The 26,306-nt window shown below is 44.3% G+C and overlaps 1 protein-coding gene and 1 pseudogene across 2 annotated transcripts in view; both read right to left on the reverse strand.

Moving 5' to 3' along the window:
* The window catches only part of WSCD2 (WSC domain containing 2), a 1,541,956-nt gene that overhangs the window by 1,378,118 nt on the left and 137,532 nt on the right, over positions 1-26,306 (reverse strand). The gene's annotated exons all lie outside the window — the stretch shown is intronic.
* Positions 3,363-9,281, reverse strand: LOC138493031 (large ribosomal subunit protein eL43-like; annotated as a pseudogene).

The following is a 26,306-nucleotide window of genomic DNA, read 5'->3' on the forward strand; positions in this document are numbered from 1 at the left end:
ACTGGAGTGTTTGGATCCAGAAATTAGGAGCCACCAATGCTGGACTTAACAGGAAAACAAAATACTCTTTTACTTTCTCTAGTTGAGAACAAGCTGAAAATTGTTTCCTTATTTTTAATAATTAATATGGCTAAAATATGTAGTCCTATGCTTTTAGATAACCTCCACCCCCTACTTGTCTCACATCACTCACTCTTTTCAAGTTCAACTATGTCACTGCATTACATGAAGGATTGCACATGTCTGCACTTCACTTAAACAAATGTTAGGAACATAATGACATTGCCTGTCTTCTGATCCTAGAGAGTGTTTATGTCAATTAAAATAGTTAAATGGACCAAGGAACACACTACACACACTCTAATATCTGGTACCATATGGCTCATTTCGCTCACAAATCTATGGGCCGGGAGGCTCGCTCAGGGGCAACGCTTTTTCTTGGAAGCCAGAAAACACAGAGCAATTCAGGTTGAAATCCCAATCCGCCGCTTAGAGACGGGTCTCCGGTATTACACGTGTTATAAATGATTCATTAATTATATATACCAACCCGATGATCCATCAGACACACCGCCTACCATCATCCAGAAGCAGGCATGGGGCTCCAGCCTACTGGACATCAGCACCCGGTGAAAAATTGGACAGGTGACTCATACACAGTAAATGCTCACCTGCACACAGGCTACAATCATTCTCGGCCTGCCATGAAGAGCCAATTACAGTAACAACCGCTGCTCTGCTACCACTAAAGAAGCCGCAACCCCCATTTTCTGTCTTACTGGACCTAATGCGAGCTAAGGTCTTATTCACTGAAAAGGCTGAACTAAAATCTGCCCCCGCGACTTACTGTAACAGAACATAACAATATGTGTGCTTCGACGTCCAAAAATATTGAGAATAATAAAAATTAATGCATCTTAGTTTCCCTTAATCGTTTAGATATAAGTATGGAGGAGAAGTATGCAAAATGGCTGTTTCCCCTTTCACACAAATGAGCAGCACAGACCAGTCCGCAGAACATATATGCAGCTTTGTATTCTTAACATTGCAAATCGTCTCCAAGGTCAGCACATTGTGTAACCTGTTTAAGCTACAAATTGAGCGAAAGCAATTATTTTCAGTTGGATGAGCTGGTAGGTGGTTTCATTTAAGTGGAACGGGCTGGCAAACGGTTCTAATGGAGTATCTATGGGGCAGCGCGCTGTATCAGTCTTTACAATGTTTTGGGCTATGGCTGATTCGTGCATTACTCGAGGCTGTTTAAGCCAGACAGCCTTTAAGGATGCAACAATAATTGTCAGAGGCTACCAAGCGCTTTAAACGGCGGATGAATTATTTATGAACACATACATTGGTAACTAGTGTCTATATCGAAGAACACATTTAATTGTACGTCGTTTATTGCCAAATGAACTTCATAAGTGGAAATAAAAGAAGAACCACAGTGCAAACATCTGACAAAAGAGCTTTGTGTGGGATGAAGGTTGTAGACAAATGGCTTGATCGAAGAGCAAAAATATAGATAACGGTTATTTTTTAAATGAGGCGACAGGAACTCGGATAGTTTCCAAAGAAAGACTACATGAGCATTACTCATGAAAGGTGGTAGATATGCATCTGAACGATTCGATCTTGAAAACGGTTGCACCAGTTTGAAAAATTCAAATTGCAGGGCTTCACAACTAGCTGAGGGCTATTGAGGAGATATGCCCCTCGGCGAATGACCGACCCTCTCAGTAACGGCTGACCGCCCAACGTAAGGGCGCCAGCGAAGCGAGGCTGCCTTAACGGGGCAGTGGTGGCGTTACCGACAGAGTCAGCCCACTGCCGAAGCGCATATCACCATTAGTACCTGTGTAGTTTCCTACACTGTTGCTAATGGTGTTTATTTTTTTTTTTAAATAAAAAAAAGAAACCTACCATGCCTGCTTGGCCCGGCACCGCTCAATGGGCCTCATCACGAGTTGGGCGGTAACGCCAGCGCTATTAGCGCCGGTGCTAATAACCCTACCGCCAAACCCCCCCGGCGCTATTAGCGCCGGATCACAGGTTTGGCGGAAGGGTTATTGCCCATTCCCCATTGGGCCCATTCGGGAATTCCTCATTCGCCATTGGGCCCAATGGGGAAAATTCACGCTATTACCGCCAGCGGATTTCCCGCCGGTGGTAATCGCGTCGAAAATCGGCAATTTTGGGTTTGATCACGACTTTGGCGGTAACGCCAGTGGTATTACTACCGGCGGTATTAGCCCTACCGCCAAACTCCCCGGCGCTAATAGCGCCGGATCACGAGTTTGGCGGTAATGTAATTCCTCATTCCCCATTGAGCCCATTCGGGAATGCCTCATTCCCCATTGGGTTCAATGGGGAAAATTCATGCTCTTACCGCCGGTGGATTTCCCGCCGGCGGTAATAGCGCACATTTTCGGCGGATTTCCCCCCAGCCAAGACTGGGGCGAAATCCGCCAAAGTCCTGATTTGGTGGACCCTTAAATCCGGCAGTAATAACGCGACCGCCGGATTGAAGGGTTACTGCCAAAGTCGTGATGAGGCCCTTTGCCGCGGAATTCCCCCCACCTCAGAGCTGGGGGAAATCCGCCAAAGCCATGATCTGGCAGATCCTTAAATGCGGCGGTAATATCGCTACCATTGCATTTAAGGGTTACCGCCAGACTCGTGATGAGGCCCAATGTCCTGGAAGTCTGTTTGCACTGTTGATGACTGTGACATCATCAACAAGAAAACAGAGTTCAGGGAATGCAGCACTGTGTGGCCTGGTGCTGTGCAGCCAAGATATATGTTTTTATTTACAAAACAAAAGACACCATTAGAACCTGTGTAAGACACTAAATGGGTGCTAAAGTAAAGGGAGAGTGGGGAAGGGAAGGCACCGCTGGATTCCCAGGCTGCTCGGAACATGGGCTTGTACCATACAGTACAGCCCATATTTCGAGCATCCTGATTGGCTGGCGTCCCCCATCAGGGTGCTAATAGTTTGTAATGTATGGTGTGACTAGTTGGAGTCAATTGATGTGTGTGTAAACAGGGCAATGCATGGAAGAGGAAACTACTTTTAGCACCAACTGGATGACTGTTGAAGGACTGATAATTTAAGTGTACTCTTCCCAAAAAGGTGGAGGTAAAATGATGTGCTGTACTCTTCCCAAAAAGGTGGAGATAAAATGATGTGCTGTACTCTTCCCAAAAAGGTGGAGGTAAAATGATGTGCTGCATCAGGACATGCCATTCATACAACAGCATTAAGTCGGTCCTCCAAGGAGAGAGGATGTCTTGTTCTTTCAAGCACTCTTTATTGTGCATAGTGAGCAATGGGCAGGAAAATAGGGTAGGACAACATATTTCTATTGGTCTTTCTGTTCTCAAAGCCTTCTGACAGCAGATTTTAACCTCACTGCAGATGTGGCGTTGGAGGTCCCAGCACCCCCAGCAACAATCTTCATACAGGAGCCGCAATGACAGATGCCAACAGCTTTTCTCTTCATGTTGGTCTTGACACAGAAGGAGCATGTGTATTTTGCGTGTTGGCTAATTTCGATTCTCTTCACCATTTTTCAGAGGGAAGCACCATAACGAGTACCATATTTACCCACAATCCCGACCTTCCTGGTGCGCTAGCCAGAGAGGATGTCAACCCATAATCACAGAAGCAGATCATTGAGGTCACCAGGGGCCTGGCACGAAAACAATCTCTGAAGAAAGCAATGAACCAACAGAGTAGCTGACTTAATTCCTCTGGGACTTAGACTTGACCACCTCTCCAAAGGAACCAAGCCAACACATATGTGCTTGGCTGCCTCTGCTAAGACTTCCGTGGGTCATTTTAGAAGTCTCCTGGATTGGTAAAATCAATAGTAAAAGCGGTCGTACTATTGTATCGCCATATTTACCAATCCATGAGATGACCTTGTTTCAGGCAGAGTTGAGGAGCCGAAAAATTGAATATGTTTGCCTATGTGTCTCTATCTGCAACATCTGATGCATTACTGCAAGCATGTAATATGCATGCTGATGCAGTGGATTGCTATGGAATCTTCACAAATGTACAACCTTGAAAAAGTACGTAGGTTCCATAGAAATCTACTGTAGGAAGGAATTTACACATTACCATTAAGTGGTTGAAAACTTGAATATTGCACAGAGGGGACAGGTTGCACTTTAGTGCAAATGGCAGTGTTCCCCTCCATGCATTCTATTTGTTAAAAGAAAATGACATCTTTATTCTGCCGCACGTCCGATGTACACCTGGAGAGCACACATTATCTCACCTGCTTGACCTTTGAACTGTAGCTGAATGCTACTGGAGAGAAAGAAGACGCATGGCAAAGCCTGCATCAATTTGGCCCAATCATGGCTGATGGTTTAGCAGAGAAATCAATCCTCATAAATGTTGGAAAAGGTACTGCCCAGTTCTAAATAGCACAGCAGGGTGCACACCTACATGTTCAGCCTCTCCAGGAGAACTGTTGGGTTACTGCTCTGTGACCTCCTGTCATTCTCCTCTGCAATTCGTACCCTCCACCTCATTTGGACATGTACATGTTTATACTCTTCCAGGAGCCCTTGAATCCATTGTGTTCAATGTTTTAACCTGGTCTTTGCAACCAGCCATCCCTCTTACATATCTCGATCGCTGGTTACCAGCCTTGGCTCATCACAAGTTCAATGTTCAAGTCTCTCTGCTACTTAGGTATCCAAAGACGCTATGCTAGAATTCCAAGACCTCCTGATTCCTCCACGTACTACTCCTCTCTGAGGAACACCATTCACCTCTAGTGTCACAAGTCTCTCCCCTTCTCACCTGTCTTTCCTGTTTGCTTGCAACCTTCTTTTGTGACTTCCTCTGCACAGTCCGGGATTTATATAAGCCAGCGTGTGGGTCTTTGGATTCCAGCGTGCTTCGTTCAGATTGTCCAGGACGGAACCAGGAAGGAACAATGTCCGCAGGCAGAGGCACGGAAACCGTGGCTCGAGCAAGGACAAAAATCCAGGACAGTTCGGTAAGTTTGAGAGATGAAAGGAAAGGGGAAGGTATCAAGGAACCGGGAATAGAGAGATCAGGAAAATAGCCCATAGCTTACTCTGGCAGAACACGTCCAGCTACGGTGAGCAGTAGCACTGAGACGCGCAGAGGCGCAGGGGGCGTGTCTGTTTTGTAGAACGTAGAGCGTGTAGCGCAGAGACTGGCAAGCAGCGTTCTGCATCAAGCAGCCATTTTGGAAGGATTACTGAGTTCAATCCCCTATGTGTCAGGGACCACGAAGTCCAGAAGGGACGCAGATGGTGGTTCATGACAGTATGCCTCCTCTGAAGCCCAGCTCCTCCGGGTTTGCCCGGATGTATAAGATGGTATCTTCGAATCAGCCTGGCAGCATTCATGTTTGACACAGGTTCCCAGGTGCGCTCACTGGGAGGGCATCCTTTCCATTCGACCAAATATTGTAGTTGACCACATCGGTATCTAGAGTCACAGATTCTGGAAACCTCATATTCGAGTTGGTCATTGATAAGGACTGGGGTAGATCTTGGAGCAGTTTGAGAGGGCTGAACATATGGTTTCAACAGAGAAGTGTGGAAGACTGGATGGATCCTTTTCCATGATTCTGGTAGTCGAAAGGCCACTGGATTGACAATTTCTTTTATAGAGAAGGGCCCGTAATACTTGGGAGCCAGTTTATTTGGTCGCAGATGTCGAGGAAGGAGTTTCGAGGATAACCAGACTTTATTGCCTACTGAGTAAGAAGGCCCAGGTCTTCTTTTAGAGTTGGCATGATGTTTAACGTCTTTTCGGGCCTTTTCTAAGTGTGCCTTTGCTTCTTTTTGTACATTAATAAGGGTTTCAATCCAGGAATCAACCGTAGGAACTGGGGTAGGGTGTGGGAGAATGGAAGGTAAAACTGAAGGATGAAATCCTTGACTACAGAAGAAAGGACTGGTGTTGATAGCTGAATTATTCGAATTGTTGTAAGCGAATTCGGCCACAGGTATTAAGAGTGACCAATCATCCTGGACCTTGATGGAGAAGCAACGAAGATACTGTTCCAGAGTTTGGTTTACACGTTCAGTGGATCCATTGGTCTGTGGGTGATAACCTGCGGACAAGGCACGTTGGATTCCCAGTATACAACATCATTGTTTCCAGAACTGCGATATGTATTGGGGTCCTTGGTCAGAAATGATCTTGGAGGATAGCCCATGAAGCCGGAATATGTGTTCCAGGAAGATTCCGGCGAGTTCAGATGAGGATAGCAGTTTGTATAAAGGTGTAAAATGAGCCATATGAGTGAACAAATCTATGGTAACCATGATAGTTGTGTATCCCCTGGAAGATGGTAGTTCCACGATAAAATCCCTGGCAATGAATTTGCAGGGTCTTGTTGGTATTGCTGGTTGAAGCAGTAGACCTGCCGGTTTCTTATTATCATGTTTGTTCTGATTACAGACTGCACATGCCTGGATACGGATCTGGACATCCTCGTTCATCCTTGGCCACCAAAATTGTCTTTGTATTAAACTGAGGGTGTTGGTGATGCCACGGTGTCCTGAATGAAAAGTATCATGACATAGGCTTGTGATCTTTTGCCGCAGTCCAGGAGTGGGGATGACCAAGCGATTGTCCTTGAACAGATATCCGTCCCTTGTCTTGAGTTTCCATCAATTGTTTCTCTTAAACTCCTTCCAGGTTTCAGAGGATTGAGTTTGAATTCTAATATCCTCCAGGAGGGTGATTGCTTGGGCAACAAATAGTGTGTGGGGAAACATCTTAGGAAAAGTCCGATCTTCAAGGGTTTCATAATCAGGACGTCTGGATAATGCATCGGCTATTATGTTGTGTGTTCCAGGAACATGATGGATTTGAAACTGATATTGAGCAAAAAAGAAGGCCCAATGGGCTTGACAACTATTTTTACATTCTAGGGATGCAGGACTTGAAGATTCCGATGGTCCGTGCGGACCTGTACCGGGTGTTTGGCTCCCAGGAGAAGATGACGCCAATCAGTGAAGGCTTGGCGGATGGCTAGCAGTTCCTTTTCCAGGACGGAATAATGAGTTTCACTGGGAGTCAAGGTGCGAGAAAGATAGGCGATGGGGTGTTCTAACTTATCATCAAGTTCCTGTTTTAGGACTGCCCCAATGGCGTAGATGGAGGCATCAGTTTCCACAAGAAAAGGGCAATCAATGTCGGGTTGAGCTAGGATGGGAGCTTGTGTAAACTCCGACTTCAACTGTTGGAAAGCCATATCTTGGGCTTAGGTCCACTGAAAGGGGGTATCCGTCTTTAGCAATGTAACAATAGGTTGTACAATCTCCGAAAAGGCTGGTATAAATTTCTGATAGAAGTTAGCAAGCCCCAGGAAGGATTGAATTTGTTTTACAGTAGTTGGAACGGGCCAGGATAGAATGGAATCTACCTTTGAGGGTCCCATCCAATCCCCTTAGGGCTAAGAACGAATCCTAGTTAGTGAACAGTTGATACATGGAAAAGACACTTCTCAGGTTTGGCCAGGAGCTTATGTTCACGTAGATGTTGTAAAACTGCCTTTACGTGTTCTCCATGTTTCAGATGGTCCTTGGAGTATATCAGTATGTCGTCCAGATATACAATGACGAAGAGGAACAGCATGTCAGAAAACACCTGGTCCATAAAACGTTGGAAGACCGCTGGGGCATTAAGTCCGAAGGGCATTACCAGGTATTCAAAATGCCCAAAAGGTGTTCTAAAGGCTGTTTTCCATTCGTCACCTTGCTTTATACAAATTAGATGGTAGGCACCCCTGTGATCTAATTTTGTGAATACTACTGCACCTCTTACTGCTTCCAGAATATCCGAGATGAGAGGCAATGGGTAGCGGTCCTTGAGATTTGGATGGTCGCATGGTGCCATTTTCCAAGTTAGTATCCAGGTATTCCCGGAGGGCCCTCTTTTCAGGTTCTGATAAAATAAAAATTCTCCTGAAAGGGATCACTGCTGAAGGTTCAGTATCGATGGCACAATCCTCAGGTCTGTGAGGAGGAAGAGCTTGAACTATGGCAGTCGGAAATACCTCTGTGTAAGCCTGATAGGCCCTGGGAATTCGGATGATGTTAGAGACAGTGACTGGATTTTGCTGGATTTCTTGTGGGTTTTCAGAGGACTTTGGTAAGGAAGCTAGGAATAAGCAGTGGGACATACGGTGTTCAGAACCAAGAAACAAGGAGTCTGCTGCCCAATTGATGTAGGTGTTATGCTTCTGTAACCAGGGCATGCCTAGAACCATTGGATAGTGGGCAGATCTTATGATGTCAAATTTGATCCTCTCTTGATGGTGATTTATAGAGTGTAGGATCTCTTTAGTTTGAAGGGTTATGGGTCCTGAAGATAGGGGTCTTCCATCAATTGCCTCTACAGGTTGCATCGTCTCTTGAGTTTCATGTGGAATGTTGTGAGTAGTAACACAATCATGATCTATGAATATACCCATGGCTCTGCAATCCACTAATGCCAGAATGGGGTAAGATTCTTTCTTGGAAGGCGATAGAAAGGCCTGAAGAATCACAAGCTTATTTGGTCCAGGAGAGTTCAAGGAAGGAATTGATGTGGAGCAGACATCATTCTCCTGAAACTGTGCCCCATCTAGGATTGGGAGCTCGCGTTTCCCGAACGCCGTGGAGGAGCAATAGGGCACTCTCTGACAAGATGTTTATCGGAGGCGCAATACATGCAATGACCAGTGTGAATACGGCGCATCCTTTCTTGTGGGGTAATGGGTCCACGGAATGCCCCCAGTTGCATGGGTTCTGGATCTGAGGTCAGAGAAACTGCAGGTTCTGGGCTAGAAGGGTGGTCTATGACAGCCTTTTGGAATGATGATTTCGACTTCTTTCTCTCTGCCTTTCTTTCCTGGATTCGAAAATCAATTTGAAAGGAAAGGTCCAAGAGGGCCTGGAAGGAATTAGGGCAAGCTACCCTGGCTAGCACATCTATTATTTCTTTATTCAAGCCTCTGCGAAAGAGAGTGAAGCTAGCCTCTTGGACCAATCAGCTTCCTTCATAAGTTGTTTGAAATGGGGTGACATAGGTAAGCATATCCTGGGATCCTTGTCGAAAATCAAGTAGATGTTCTTGAGCGCTGTAAACCTGCTCAGGATGATCAAACATGGCCTTTGGGACTTCCACCCCTGAATCCGTATCGATTTTGGTGTCTCAATCTGTCACAAGTCTCTCCCCTTCTCACCTGTCTTTCCTGTTTGCTTGTGACCTTCTTTTGTGACTTCCTCCACATGGTATGGGATTTATATAAGCCCGCGTGTGGGTCTTCAGATTTCAGTGTGCCTCGTTCTGATTGTCCAGGACGGAACCAGGAAGGAACAATGTCCGCGCGTGGAGGCACGGAAACCGTGGCTCAAGCACGGGCGAAAATCCAGGAAAGTTCGGTAAGTTTGAGGGATGAAAGGAAAGGAGGAGGAATCAAGGAGCCGGCAATAGAGAGATCAGGAAAATAGCCCCGAGCGAACTCCGGCAGCACACGTCCAGCTACGGCGAGCAGTAGCGTTGAGACTTGCAGAGCCGTGGCGGCGTGTCTGTTTTGTAGAACATAGAGCATGTAGCGCAGAGACTGGAAAGCAGCATTCCGCATCAAGCGCCCATGTTGGAAAGATTACTGAGTTCAATCCCCTATGTGTCCGGGACCACGAAGTCCAGAAGGGACGCAGACGGCAGTTCATGACATCTTGCTTCTGCGGCATCAACATGTCTTCTGCGCTGTCTCTGGTCCTGATTTCCTTGGCACAATCCTTCCAGATGGAGCAGAGCCCTATAATTGAACATACCCTTTGTACTCCACTATCCTTTCATCAAAGACCCCACCTTCCAGTCATCCAAGACTCCTTTCTCGACACCATCCATTCCTCTTACCATGCCCAGTGATTGGTTGTTCCCTATCTCCGAGCTACCCGATGTGGCCATTGCGCCCTTTTGCAACATGCTAGGAACAGGCAAGACATTATAGAATTGAGAGAAACATCAAGGGGACATAGAGATGACAGTGATGATGGAAATAGAGGGATCAAACGTTAGAGGGAGTTCATGCTAAGTATTCATTTTAAAATGTGCGTGGTGGTTCAGAGAGGAAGTGTTGATTCGAATGAGCAGTATGCGTTCAGAGAACGACAGCAAGATAGAGACTTTTCCAAACTTAAGACAATGTTAGAGAGGGCATGCTAGAGGTAGGTAGTGAAAGGCCATCTATCCATGGAAGATATGTATTTCTTCTAATAAACTTGTTCACAGAACAATGATCCAAATTCTGTACTCACCCCACAGACGTAGCAATCCCACAACGCAATCTGTGGCAAGAAACAGGAAGTGTTAATATTCATATTTCTTCCGTTTAAAATACCATTGGAAGGAATGAAGGATTGTCTCCTTTCAATGCTGGGGAAGTCACCTACAATATATCAAATAAATAAAACGTAGCCAGCCTATAGAAAGGAAAATACACCTTGCCTGCCAGTGCCTTGCTATTTATTTCATGCAGATTCATGCAAATACATAAAAACACAAATAGAAATGACTATTCCAATTAATATAATAATATATTGCACCATACAGATGCACACATTGGCAGGGTTTGATTTAAAAAAATAAAAATAAGATTCTTCGAATAAAGTTTGACTCAAGACCATGAACTAAGTTTTCTCTGGAACCATTTACGAGTAGTGTTATAATAGAAACATATTTGCTCTAACATAGGGTTCTCTGAGTCAAGTGCTAACTCAAATCTAAAGCGTTGGACACTATATTCTTTTGTTTTGAATTAGTTGCAGTTTTCTCATTATAATTAATAGCTTGGTTTCATAGTCACCCTTACAATGCCTCAGTCCAATTTGTTGATTAAGGAATACATTCTAGTTATTTTATTGTCTATGACAGACTTGTCATTCCACATATGAATTCAGGATTTCTACAGTTTGCTGGAGGAAAGCCTTATTATTGTGAGGCTACCTAGGGTTTTAATTCTAATAATCACAAAGCACATACGTCTTGTACCATATTTTCTCTTTCCGTGATATGGCTCATAGACATGGTTCCCCCAAAGCACTTTTAATTGCCATCTGGGATTACAATAATTCCTGGGACATCTGTCTAAACATTCTGGGATCATTGTACTCCTTTTTGGATCATCTTTCCCAGGGCACGTAGGTACATCACATAGCATCTGTCAGCACTGCCAGATAAGATCTTCCTTTCAGTCTGTCCACCTGACCCTAAACTCCAACTCAGGTAATTTGATCCTGCCTTTGGAACTCGCATCTGCAAACATCATTATGGAGATTTCCCATCAACTACTTTCAGCTGGAGTCCCAAACCTCTCCTACCATGTCAGACAGGCTCTCTTGATTTTCCGTTTTTCTAAAGATCTCTCCTTCCTTTGTGTTTGAGCTTAAATACCCAGTAAAATACACCAAAACAACATCATTTGAAGCAGAAATTTTGTATTGGATAGACATTGTTATAGGGGCCCTTCATTAATTCACCCTCAAAAGTGCTCTCCTTGCTTTCATTAACCTACCAAATTCTCTGGGTCATAAGGAGATGAGGGATGTGTATCAGCCATGAGTCACCCTTGCCCTCATTAATTAGGAATCAATAATGGACTGGGCATGTCATATAATTCCTGGATTGGACATGACATATTAATTAGAACTACATACTTCGATGTGGAGGAATATTTTGACTGCATGCAAAAGAAGAGACTGCTGGATAGAGTGTCTGCAGATTGGATTGGTCAAAATCACTCTATGTCGGAAAAGGGCAGTTTTCATTTTGGACCAGAGGACTGTGTTTTTCCAGGTCGCCCAAAGGCTCCTTGCCCTTGGAGCAGATGGAAGTGACTGTGGGGGTTGAGGGAAGAAGTAACTACCCCAACTGAAAAGCAGGAGATGGAACTGGTACCAAGACCAGAGAGAGAAACGTAAAGAGGTAACAGATGGAGAAGGACTTTCAGACAACCTACGTGAATGGATGAGAAGTGGGATACTCTGTGTCCATATTTGATGTGAAAAGAACCCTCACTGACGCCCAAAGGCAGGGAATGAAGTGAGCACCCTGGCCTCTGAGAAAGCCAAGTATTGAGAGGTCTACAGGATAAGAAAGATGGGGTAGTGGTTAAGAGAAATGAAGGACCATGGACAGGTTTAGAGAAGAGACAAGACTGAAAATAGGTCTAGAGAAAAAAACGGAAAGGTTGAGGAGATGCCTGGCTGAGAAGAGGTGAAAACTGCCTGGAGGACTGGAGTTGGCCATTGATATATTAGGTATGGATACTTGTGTTGACCAGGATTTGGAACATTTATTTTATAAGCTTAGGGTTAGCCAAGAGGCTAAAGGTTTTATTATGTTTAGGTTGAAATGTTCTGTTGCCCAGAACCATAGCAATTTGATGCATAGACTGGGGTATCCTTTGAGGGTTATGGATGAGTTAAGACTAGCTTTATGACTGTTTAATTAAAGCATCAGCCCGGATTTTATGAAACTGTGAAGATCTCCTCTCTGGTGACTCTTACTTGAAACTCTTTGTAGATTTACTCATTATGTATAGAAATATGTTCAAACCCAAACCTGGGATGATTACCACTTAATGAAGACACTGTAAATTAAAAACCTTTGCTCCCCTTCATATTAATTTCTCTATATTCTGATGGCACTTGCTGGCTCTCAACTGACTGAATTTAGGTGGCCATAATTGTATGGCATGTTAAAGGATATTTGTACCGCACACTATCACCACCGGCGTGGTCCCCTGGCGCTCTGGCAGCTTTGAAAAAGGGAAGGGGGATGAGTTAGTGAGAATAAGCTGGAAAAGTGCAAGAGAGCAGTGATGTGCTGTTGGCAGCCTCAGCCCGGTGGGTCAGTTGACTGGGCTTGGGGAGGGATGCATGACCGTACAAGCACCATTGCCCTAAACTCCAGAGGAGACTAAGCTAATGTCCAGCAGAGTAGTCTAAGAAATGATGAGTAAAGAACAGAAGTACAGTAGGGACCACTGTAATGGTGCAGACGTAGATGCAGGATACAAAGGTGTCATGCTTGTTAGTACAAACATATATTTAACAGAAAATAAGGACAAACCCTACCTGCCCCTATAACTAAGAGGGGTTTCCCTGCCTCAAACAAAACTAAGGATAGCATCAGAATGTCAGTCAAAAACCAGATAGTCCATTGTCTTGTGTCCCAAACCTATAAAGTAAACTACACCCAGACTTCAACAGGATGACTCCCTTCTTCGTGATGTTTTAGGCTGTTTATGAATGATGGGGGAGTATGACTCTTCCCCTAGCCATCACTAGACGTTTCAGTATTGTGATTTGTTTATAGTTCAAAAATAAGAATGGGAAGGTGTCTCCCCTTTCCAAGCCTTTCTCAGGCTCTCTTTCAATTGCATCAGTTTTGTCTATCTTCTTGCCAATGGATATGCTTTTCTTCCACTAGTCTTCTCAATACTTGTGCCAAAGGATCTCCCTCTAACCCCCTGGTCTCCTCTTCGCGTTATCTGGGCCCAGACCCCCTTCTCAGCTCTGTAATATCTCTTATTTAAGCCTGGTTCACTATCCTGCCAAGCAGTATCTCTCATGTATAACTATCTTACTTTTTCAGTACACGGGTCCCAAACCCCTTTCTCAGCTTTGTAATGTCTCTCAATTAAGCCAGGTTCACTATCCTGCCAGGAGTTGTCTCGCATGTGCAACTCTCTCTGAGTCTCAATGCTCTGGTCCCAGCCCATTTCTCAGTTTTACAGTGTCTCTTAATTAGGCCCGGTTCACTATCCTGCCAGGCCACTCTCTCTGGAGTGTTATCTCGCCCGATATGTCCTCTCTTAGTTTTTTCGTTCTAACCCACTAGGATGAGGAAGATGGTTCTGCACTTCCTTCCAACCACAGCCTCTGAGGTCACCTAGTGATTTCACAATCCCCCTCTGCATACCTTTAAACTTGGACCACAAGGGTTAATGTCCTCTGCAACAGCAGTGAGCTTTCCCAGCATCCCCTGTGCTCTCACTGTCTGCTATCAGCTTTTGGTGTCTCCACCATGCTGGTTTCTCCCTGCATCTCGGGTCCCACCTGGACCACTCTGATGGCTGCCTTCTCCCCACTGGACATCGGGTTCCCCAGCATTCACGTACATCTTTACTCTTCTCTGCCTTTACGATCCAGCCTTCCCGATCCGGCCTTCCCGTTCCAGTCATTTGGGTCTGCAGGGCATCCCCTCTGCATGGCGTTGCTCCCCATCGCGCTGCTCCTCTGGGGCCGGACTGACAATGAGGAGAGTCCTCGATCAGTTATAATGGCTGATGGGCTTTCTAACTTTGGATAGCCAGCATGTTTGTATTGGTTCCATGTGGGGCTCGTCATCGCCCTGCTCTTCCTCGTGTCAGCCCTTTTGAAGTCAATCATACTCGCACATCCCTCACTCTTCCTCTTCACTTTATCACCTACCTGATCTACCTGGCTGCTATGTATGAGGTAATTAAAAGAAGAAAAAGGGTGGGGATGTTGGGCCCTGTCAATTTTGTTGGATGAGTTGTGCCTGGTGGCATGGTGGTGAAAATAATGTGTCCTCCCTGGATAGTCTTCACCTATCTCAAAGAGAGGGTCCCCTTCCCTGGGATTCTCCCACTGAGTAACACCGCCAGGGGGACTATCGGGTAGCACCCTCACCTCCCTGGCCCAATGGGAAGGGTACCCCTCCAAGGGTAGAAGTGACAGTATAGAGGGATTTGTCACACCACTGCCACTTCTTTTGAGACGTTTGTGCAGGCCGAAGACTACGACCTCTCCATGCCCTCCTCCACCTCAAACCATGTCACTGTTTACCAAACTATTATTAAGTAGAAGGTACTTTAAACTTCAACTTTTTTCCTTTTCCCATGTTTTGGCCTACACCCATTTTTCTCTAATTCATTGCACCATGTTGTCATACATTATTCTATCGTCACTTTTTGTTGCTTGATTGTAATGATTTGCATAATAGTAGTTCATTCATTTAGTCCACAGAACAAGCAGTAATCCTCTCAACAAAGACTTCCTGCTCATTCACAACACTGCCATACATTCCTATGCCAGTGCAAATTGCCAAAGCAAAAAGCGAAAAAGCAGTCTCCCAATGTAGCCAAGTTAAGGTCCAGCTCAATGCCAGTACATAACAGATTCTAATCAGGACAGACTTTGACACCCACACCAGACCGAACCAAACTTTTTCCTCCACTCAAGCCCACCTTGCTCATTATGATCAGAGCTCCCCCACTGTAAAACCTCCTACTCACCCAGAGTTGCCTTCTGGGGACTCTAGCGATGCGACTGTGCAACAGTGCATTTGTAAAATTCCTGCTTACCATGAATTCACTGGAGGACTGGCACCTTGTCAGTCTATAGGGCCACAGTCACAGGGTATGCCATTCAGCAAGGTGCAACACTATGTTAATCTAGCACAACAAGCCAGTTGGAATAAAAATGCATATTAAAACATAAAAACAGTGCGAGGAAGCAGTGTGCATCAAGCGCAGCGAAGATAACTCATCAAAATATACGGAGTCTCACAGCCCAGGTTTAAAATTGGTACAATCTCTGTCTTTTTTGATCAAAGCCTACCAAATGTAAATTGCTGCCTCATGCGTAATGTTCTTTCTCTGTAATTTATGAATTACAAATGACTAAGGATGCTTGCCTTTATTCTCACATCTGTTTCTTTTTGAAATGCCAAGGGAATAAGGTCATACTACACATTATAATTAGGTAGACTGAGCAAAGAAGAAAGGAGAGTGATGTTAGTCTACACTTTCTCTTCTGTGGCATTCTCCTTGTCCCCTTGTTTTTAAGGTTCTCGTTGCCCCATTGCATTTCATCTCAGAAAACTTGTAATTTCTCGAATACAGCAATTTCAGAAGTCAATGTAGGTATTCTGATGCATCAACTTCAGAAAATGGGTCTCATTACAGGTTTGGCGGTTACCCTGATGGTGCTACTGGCGGGTTGCCGTCGGACTAGTAATATTTTACTGGCACCTGACTTCCCAGTGCCACCGGGATCTTGCAATAGGACTCTATGGAAGTGGGGACACAGAGTCACCGGCACCGTTGGTAACAGTCCCGTTGCTTCCGTGAACGGTCTGCCTACCGTGGACAGCAGATCTGGCAGGCAGACGCAGAGTTTGCCGATCCCGAAACTAGGGTGCAGTGAGCTTACCTGCACCCTTGTTTCTGGACCAGCAAACTCCTAATGAGGCCCACTGTATTGATGTGGCAGCTACAACATGCTGCAATTTCAAAATTGCATTGTTGATTTCCACAAAATAAGTGAAGGTACATGGGCATACAGAGAAAGTCAAAATGCGATCCACGTAAATGCTTAAGATAACACTTCTTAACCACATTAAAATCCTCAGAGTAGAGCTCAGTTTGAATTATTTCTAACTTTTCTGTCTACCTTGCATAAGTGAACCAACCATATGCAAAATACTATCCACTCGGCCTCTAAAAGGACAGTCCAGATTGGAGTGCTAGCAGGCACAGGCATGTTTTAGTCTAATTGGGATCTAAATTGAAGTACCGTAGGTATAGGATCCATAAAGAGTATTGCATTGCTGAAACCTGTCAGGGGTTGATTCTTCAAGGAGAAAGCAGTGGGGTGACCCAGAACTTTAACTGTCTTCCCACCTTCCTGTCAGGATTGTTGCTTCTTTCGAAATATCGCCCTAGGCCTTGCGAGAGATTTGATTTCTTTGGCTAGATGGCTTTGCTTTACAAGGATATATATTTTGAAATAAACAATCCTGTTGCATTTGCTAGGGGGAGATAAGTGGTCCCCTGTATGCCTTTTCCCTTCCTACTTCTTACACTGAACTTGGGTAAGATGGAACAGAGTTCATTTCTGAAAGTCCCCCTATTGTCCCAACGATTTACTGGTTTCCCATTTTGCTTCTGCTTGCAGACTGTACCAGAGTGGATTGAACCGGTAGCACGCCTGCTCCTCTCCTCCACAAATCAGAAAAACAGACACAAACAAATAAGGCATTCAAGCTGACCTGCTATTCCAAGTGGTTCATTTTTCCTATGCCTGATGAAGTAATTCGATGATTATGAAAGGAAATAAATGACCTGTTAGCCGAACAAAGGTATCATCATCTTGTCTTTCTTTTTGGGATCAACACTTATTATAGCACCCTTTGAGATATATTGTGACTGGTCAGAGACCTTACCATGTCAATAGGGGATGTGGACCCCTCACAACCTGAGGTAGGAGTCCTACTACCGGATGTCCGAGAGCCAATCCGGTCCCAGGGCCTTGGGGTAAGAGTTTGGAGAGCGACAGCATCAGTCTCTTATATCTTTGCTTGGCGAAGTGAATTAAATCCTTTATTTGACCAATACCTGTTGTGCACAATGCTGGCCAGTTCCTTTCTTCTAATCCAATTATAATGAAATAACCTAATAATGAGACACCCTGGGACACACCCCAGTAGGGAATGAGACTAGGACCAATTGCGAGCAATGTAAAAGACAAGCCTTTATATAAAGTTAAAATGGGGCATGCAGAGGACTCTGCTACTCCGAGAGCGCTCTGCCCAAGATACAGAAAATACACTTTATATTAGAAAAGCACGTAACTGATGATGTGTGCTATAGGGGATACAGTGAATATTGGTCATTGGTCAAAGGGGACAAGTCCATACATATTATATAGTGGGGTTGCTCCAGGATTGGTCAGCACTGATCTTGTAACTGCTTGAAGCACACGGGTCAGCTGGGCTCATCAGGGAGGGGTGCGGGTTCAGGAGATGTCCGTGCAGTAATATTTCTTGCACTTTCTAATCTAGCACATCTCATTAATTCTAATCATACAAGATTTAGTACAATAAATAACATTTAGGCATAGCATAAATATATCACATAGGCCTTTGACCTGGGCCACAGGGAGAGCGAAGATACATGGGTCCAGGTGCCTTATCTAAAACAGTATTTCAGAATGCATGGGTTAAGTGCCTCTTGGATCAAACACAAGTGTTTTACTTTTTGTTAGTACAAGAAGAATATATGGCCTCAAGGGATTAGCACTATGGGGTGAACTGGGGTAGCACATGGATAAGGGTCTTACATCTGTTACATCAAAGAAATGTGGGGTTTGGCGGCTTCAGGTCTATATTTCCCTAAGTGCGGTCTGTTGGTGCAGAGGCAGGTTTGTGGAGACGGATGTTTTTTTTCAGGACCAGGCTCCGCCCCAGTCACACAGAAGGCAGTGATCTCAGAGGAAGAAGAGAGATACAGTGTTAGCTTGCTATAGTTTGTGCCCAAGCTTCCGTGAGAACAGAGCAGCCGTGGAGCCCACAGAGGGGATGAGGTGGGGGAGACAGGCTGGCTGTGTGTGGAGAGTAAAGGGGGAGAGGTGCATGCTCACGTTCAGTGTGTATTCACGGCTTAGTAGAAAATGGAGTCTGCAGGTAACACAAAATGGAGTCTCGCAGCTCATAGGCCATGCACAGTTATGTATCAGTCAACGGCCATCTCACTCCTTGGCCAGAGGTGGGCTGGTGATCATGGAATGAGCATATTGTGTGCATCAGGAATGAAGGGGGGCCTGGGAGACCCTTCCTCCCTTACAAGCTAGGGGACCCAGAAGGCACGACGATGGATGAAAGCGTGAGCAACAGATCTGGGATAATGGCTGTGTGGAATTGAAAGACGTGGAAAGCTCCACCCATAAAACCAACAATACAGATGCTCTAATTGGAGTTGACCCAAACTGTGAAATTGATTCTACCTTCAGCAGGACCGCGTAACAGTCTTTATATCCAACCGAGAATCAAGACATCAGGCTCTATAATCGACTACACCTTTAGTGAGCCTCCATTATGAAATGCCGGCGGACATACAAATTCTGGTAATGGCTGCCAGCTCAAAGCATAGTTGACTGTAAAAACCTGCAGAAGTATGTACAAAAAGGGGTCAGAGCTTAAAACCCATTATATGTGCTTATACACCTGTAAGACAGCCCTTTGGGCGAAGGAAGCCAAAGGTTGGCCAGAGAACGAGCTGAGGGAGAGAAACAATGGCAGGGGTAGGGGAGAATATAAAAGTGGCGGTTGGACCAGACCAGTGTGAGCTGTATGGGTTAGGTTAGGTGAGGAGAAGAAGAACCAAAAGACCAAGCAAAAGAAGGATGGTATAGAGGATGGTGGAGGAGGATTGCAGAACGCTTATGCTAGGTGAGTTACTGGTTGGTGTGACAAGTGAGTGAGACTAAGAGCGGGAAAGAAGGGGGTGAATGACACTGAATGGGATGGTGACTGGGAGAGTGAAAGAAAGGGGACTGTTGGAGAAGGTGTGGGTGGAGTGGAGTGTAGAATAGGGGAGATGAGTGGGGAGAAGATATTAGTAGAGAGGTGACGTTTAGTACTATCAGAGGTACATAGATAAATAGTAAGAGAGGGAAAGAAAGGGGTGGGAGAAAGAGACAGGGGCAGGGTAGAAAGAAGGGATGCGAAGGATACAATATCAAGGTGAGTAATATAAGAGCATTCAAGGAACACCTGGGTGACTGGAAGACACCAATTAACCTTTTGTTTCCACAGTGTGGAACCATGTAAGAATGCACCTAGTCCCAGAGGGAGAGGGTGATTCAGCATTTCCTTTTCTAGCCATCACAAACAACCTTTCAATTATAGTGCAGCTAGGGATATAGATTTCTAGTTACCATCTTGGGGTGTTAGTGCCATGGAGTGAACCACCCAGTAGAGATGAAAGCTGGACACTCCATTGTCAGCACCTTCTCAATAACTTCAATAGAAACCGTTTAACTGTTGTGCTCTTGAGTCAATCGGTGACAATAAAGATATTTATAAGAGTAGCAGCTCAAATTCCTAGGCAAAGAACACTGTGGACAAATGGCAGAATAACCATGTCTACCTTATAGACATTAGCGTAGGTTGTAAACAACCACCTTATCCAGATTAATGGAACTGTTTCATTTAATATATACTGTGTTGGATATTTATTAAGCATACACATCTAACAGTTTGGATTATTTGAGCTATATATACACACATGCATACACACACACACACACCTGATATGTGTTTGGATTTTAATGTGGCTGAGCAGCTCAGCCTAGATGGCTCATGTCTGCGTCGGATCATGAAAAGTTTGAAATGTGGCTCATCTTCTCCAATGTCACAAATAAGCTCAACGTCTGACCAATCCCACGGCAAGAACAAGGTCAGGCGGCACCACAAGTAGCTGGGTTCTCTTCCCTTTTGAGAACCATAGGTTTGCTTTCCAAGAAACACTACTGTTCATCGTCCCAGTGCTTCCATTCCATTTTGACTCTCTTCCGACTATTCGTGAGATATCACAATGTATCATAATAGTGCAGTGGCTGCTGCTCTGCATTTTGGGAAATGTGGGGTAGTGCATTGTGCCCCCCCCCCGCAAAAGTGAACAAAGGAATGTTCCACAGTCGTTGGGCTTCAATGCTCCAAACATTGCCTTCAGTAATCCTTTTGCCTCTTCATTCAAAAGGTATCCAGTGATTTGAATGAAAAAAGATTCAGAGAAGGATGTTTTACGAAGAAAAAAAACATGGAAAAAATCACCATTTTTTAAAAATATGTATATGGGACCGGGGTATGGGGTAAAATGGGTGTGGCTAAAATCATAGCCAAACCATGGGTTTGGGGGGCCCCCAAATATTCTGTGTTTTTTCTTCAATAAAACACCCCTCTCTGAAATTGTTCTCGCTAAAATCACATGCAACCATTCAGAATACACGATTATGTCCCTGTGTCTTGATAAGTTTAAACACAAGCAACGTTTCAAGGTATTTACTATGGATGACTGGATACCTATGCGGCTTTAGTTAGATACAGATACTCAAAATGATGGCTGCTCAAAATGTAACATTTCGAAAACAGCCTCCTTCTACTTTGCATTGTTTTTAGCACATCTGAAGTACTGGATCATTGTGTATAACATTAAAACTGTTGTGCCACCTTGAGGCAGTAATGTTCATCTGCCACGTTTAAATTCTCCTTGTAAGCTTTTAATGTGATGGGTTTACTAGTGATGTGTAAGTGGTTGTGAATGCCTTTGGTGCAGTTAATATTGGCACCATTCCATCTCACCCACTTGCCTTGGGTGTTAAGGCATTGTTCTATGGTGGCCAACTTGGAGCTCTACATTCTTATGTCGTAGGAGTGAAAGGTGGCAGTAAGGTCCAAGGTGATATGTATGGTAACTGAGCTTTTTTGATGGAAAGGCAAGGATGAATAAAAGAAAAAAAAAGGACTAGTTCAGCGACATCTTTTGATCAGAGACTTAGCTGGGAGGAGCCCATTGGGTAGATGACAGGGCCATGTTTTTGTTGTTGTTGTGTGCCTGCTACATTGTCACGAGCTGTAGAGGTCCATAGCATAGCGGCTCTTGGTTATGGATTGATATATGCATGAAAGCAGACCATTTGCAAGTCAGGGAAATGTTTAGTAACGTGATGGAGCCTTTGCTGATGAGGATCACTGGAAAGACAAGGCTGATGGATATACGTCACTAGTGACTTTTGAAATTGGGAGGATCAGGCAAAGGACTTTGGTCTGGTTTTAGGTATGTAGCAAATATAAGCACTTGGATTTTAATTAACAGAAGTGTTTATATTACACAAAGCACACAGTCAGGGGCCTCAAAAAAGATGTAATGTAAAAAGAAACAGTCTCTATCAAGAATAGATGCTTTATAGAGTGGCTGCAAGGCCCCTCACTCATTAATGGTGTTGGTTGGTGACGGTGGCACACCAGGAAACTGATGCTTGTGCATTCTGGGTACATATTGCAGAAACATTGCACCAGTGAAAATGCTATTCTAAATTACTTTTGAACAGGGGCAACACTGCTCTGGTATAAATACATGATATATTGGTGTAATGCATTTTTGCAGCAGTGACATTTTTGCCCTAGAACAATTACAGTGCCAAACTCCAAGTCACTTGAACATTGTTGTACTGATATCCTGCAGAAAGGAGGAAGGTGTTTTGCATTGTAGTGGTTATGAAAGGCAAGCCACTTGTATCTACTTTCTTCCCATATCGTCAAGGATCTCCAGCTCATTCTGTTTGGACCAGAACATTTGGAAGAGGATAGGGTGTTGGCCAGAAATTTCACAGACATGTTCATCTTGTATGGTTCAGACATTGGCAGCCCACTTCCTTGAACAATCAAGGAGGTTGGGTGCTTCAAAAAATGTAAAGAAAAGCTGATTCATTTTAGAATCAGATATGGACCTTCAGATATAGACCTGCAGGAACATATTAGAACATTTCCTGCCAGAATGTACACTAAAACAGAAAGCCATCAGAAATATCCTCTGCCATTTCCACTTCAAGTGCCCATGAGATTATAGATTTTAACAACAAATGTAGCAGCTATAAAACATGTCCATGGGCACTAAATAAATCAAGCGATATATTGTGTTCCCAAAATCCACAAGAACTCTACCAATCCTCTGGGGGAGAAAAGTCATTGCATGTGAATCTATATAGGATTATGTTAACATATAGTATATAACTACATTTTAGTTATTCAATTCCTTCCATGGAGAAACATCCCCTGATATAACATCCCCCTAAGACAATCCCACCCCAGAAACAATCTGGTATTAATCAGAATATTCGGTTTCATTTAAAATAATAAATTAAGAAAATAAAAGTGGTCCCAATGAGCATTTCCATCAGCTAAATCCAGGTGAAAGCCCGTTCGGCTCTTCTCCTGCTTTGCAAGATCTCTTCCTCTGCCCAAGAACCCTCTCATTTTCGAATGAGGCGCATATTGGAGTTTTCTGTAAAAAGACAGCCCGGACCTGTTACATTGTGGTTCAACGCATGCTGGGTACTGATCAGTCGTGGACTATCTTGAATTAATAGGAGTCCATTGCTGGACAGGACCAATGGCCTGAGGAAACCAAGTATTCGTTTGATAGCCCAATGTGTCAAGTGCAATGCTCTAGATAAGTGCACACTGAACAATATTCCAAATTAATAAGTAGGCCTATTTGTTTGATGTTCTCATGTTATTCCACCTGGATGAGTTGGTGAAATTTAAAAAACATCCTGATTAACATGTCATGTGTACGTAGACAACTATGACACTAGGTCCCACGTCCTGAAAAGCCCCAAAACATGAATCTTGTATTTTTGCATTGTCACTTCATCTACAGTTCTGAAACTATAATAACAAGTAATTGGAATGCGAAATATGAAATAAACAGCCTTGAGGAAGCGCAATGTCATAGGAAACACTTGTTGCTGAAAACACTAACAAAAATGGAACGCTGTTACCAACTACCCAAAAGGTTTATACAATGAGAAATTATAATGCAAAATAGGTATGCCAACATATTAATTTGGAATATTGTTGAGCGTGGGCATACTGGTCACACAATAAACCTAATGGAAATGTACATATATCTTCTAAACAAGAAGGCACATTCTCTCTTATGTTTACACGTAGTCATTTCGTACAAGGCATACTATTTTTATTCCCCTTCCCGCACGGTCTTAGGTTAAACTTTTTTTCAAATGTTGGGACTGGGGCCCCTCATTATCCAAAGAAGCCAAGCAGTAAATGCATTTAGTGTAATGATATGTTAATAGAGAGTGTGGCATGATTGGTACATCTACACGCATACACCAAGGAATCGCCCAGGAAATAGCCTATCAATATTGCAAGTAAAATACCCGCTCAAGACTTTATTACAAAAAAGTAGATCCAGCTTTGAATAAGGCATTTTGAACACCTTTCCCATCAGGCACTCGTGCATGAGACTTGCCACTAGTTGAGACTTTGCTGTTGTGTTTGGCTTTCATAGGATGCTGCCAACAACCATTTCATTTTCAAAATGCCACATTCTCTCACTGGAATTCTGCATCAACGGCTTCAATGACTCTCTAGTGGATATGGCATGCTCTTCTTTCCCTGGGGACAGAGAAATCCTGGTGTCCCAATGGCATCCATATGTGGTGTCTGCTCCTTCATGCCTCACTTATTCAGCACATACAATGCTGGTCTATGGGGACAGTGCCCATTATGGGGAAGAGACACAAGAGGGGGGTGGGCATGCACAACAGAAAGTTACACATTGTCAGCCTTCAACAACGTGTTCCAACTCCAGGTTCCGAATGAAAAGGCAACTCAAGCAGAACCTCTCAATGGAATAGATCCCTGCAGTTTCTAGCTACCCAACTATGGGCCATATTATACACATTTTGGGTCAGTGCATTTGCAATTAGCAATAGGGCAACAATTGTCATAGTGTAAAACATAAATTATTTCAAATTAGTACCCAGAGAGGGTCAATCAGAATGTAATGGCCGTCGCCGAGGCTTTACCCGACCGGGAATCCCTCGGCCGAGATTCCTTTCCTTTGTTCCCAGCGGGGGGCGTGGCAGCCCCTCAGCCAATGAGGAGGCTTGAAACCAAGCAGTCCCCGCTCCAAGTCTCCCCACTGAAGGGTACCATTCTCCATTGCTGGAGATTCAGATAAGTTTTTGTTCTTCCTTCCCCCCTCCCCTGCAAACAATCCCCTCCCAACCCCACTTACCTTCTTGTTTCTCCTTTTTCTGGGGTAAAGGTGCTGGTAACACTTCTGTCCCCAGCACGGTCTGCTCCCAATGGCCGCTATGGAAAGGGAAAACAGACTCTGTTTTCCCTTCCCCGGTAGCTATTTTTAACAACAAAAAAAAATTCTGCACCGAAACGCTGCGGACCGTGGTACTAATAGCAATAAGCCCTGCAGTGGCATTACCGAGTCAGGTAAATCCATGGGGACTTCGTTAAGGCCGAGCTTTGCTCGGGCCTATAATTATGGGCCCCAGGTCATTACCTGACTCGGTAATGCCCCCACAGCTTGGGGCTTAATGCTTAAGTATTTTTGCACCAGACTCTACTGCTGAGACTAAACCAAATATTGCCTTGGCCCAAGAATGCACTGAAAGAATATGCTTTTCGCAATGGGGCAATTTGTGTCCCAATTCTAATTGCACTTGGACTGATGCAAAGTTTTAGTAATATGGCCTTACGTGGATGTTGTTATTTCCCGCATCCAGTTACTGGATTGGTTGTATTTTACGCTTTATTAAATCTCAATAGAAGACTGAGAACTGAAATAAAGCCCAGGTGGCCAGGGTTTGCCACCACACAGTGCTATAAAGAACAGGTGCCAGGACTGCTACCCCAATCCAATGAACTCGCGCTTCATTATTTGAACTGGAAACGATGCAACGCTGAGTCTGCCTTTGTGAGATGGTTACATGTGGCCTGCAGGGGTAATACATATCTCATCAGCAAGCGGTCAACCCACTGCGACGATTTAATTAAACTTGTGTCGGCGTTAGTATATAAATGGGTTTTGCTGACACATGCCCTTCACTTGAGACAAAATGGTTTTGACCATTTCACGGAAGGGGTCTTGAGAATGCAGGAAGGCACTTGAAGAGGTTCTAGGTTCTTTTGCTGAAGTAAATTACAACGTGGTAATTTACTTCAACAAAAGTACTTCAAATTACTAGGTTTCTTTTACAAATAATTCCTTTTTTTTAAAAATTGGGTGCCCCCGCTACTGCTCCAATTCCCCGCCACTACCACTCCCATCCCAAACTCCCCACCCATACACCTAACCAGACAAATAAATATGTACCCCCTGCCCCTACTGAAGTAATTTTTTCTAAGAAAATGAGCACGTTGAAATGTACGGCAAAACCTTCTGTGCATGTCCGAGCACGTCTGCAATTTACAAATGGGATGCCATTTGAAATGCACAGTAAATATTCCCCTGGCCAATTTAGAGCGGGAGCAGGGGAGATGCGCAGTGCATGGCCGTCATTTCGCACCCGTTCACGCATGTGGCCCAGCAGCAGGATGAAGCAACACAGTCCTGCAGGCATTTGGATCCCTCAAACAGGAACCATATTTTCTTCTTCTCGTTCGATATTTCACAATGAAATGCAATTAAAGAGGGCATCACTCTAAAATGCACTTCAAGCACCCACGATGGAGCAGATAGAAGCTCAAATGAGTAATTGGTGCATATACTCGAGAAGCGAGTTTAACGCAAGGAGCCTGACCAGGGCATTGCATTCCAGTACCTGGAAATAAACAGGGCTCCTTTTGAAATAAGGAAACCTCTGCATTCCCCCAAAAAACAACCATCTACTGAAAGCACAACGTTCCTGTTATTTCTAGAGGTCAAGTTTCTGTGAATCGGGTCTGCCGAGTG

The sequence above is a fragment of the Ambystoma mexicanum genome, chromosome 10 (genome assembly GCF_040938575.1).
Source record: "Ambystoma mexicanum isolate Mex_15411 chromosome 10, UKY_AmexF1_1, whole genome shotgun sequence".
NCBI classification, from domain to species: Eukaryota; Metazoa; Chordata; class Amphibia; order Caudata; family Ambystomatidae; genus Ambystoma; species Ambystoma mexicanum.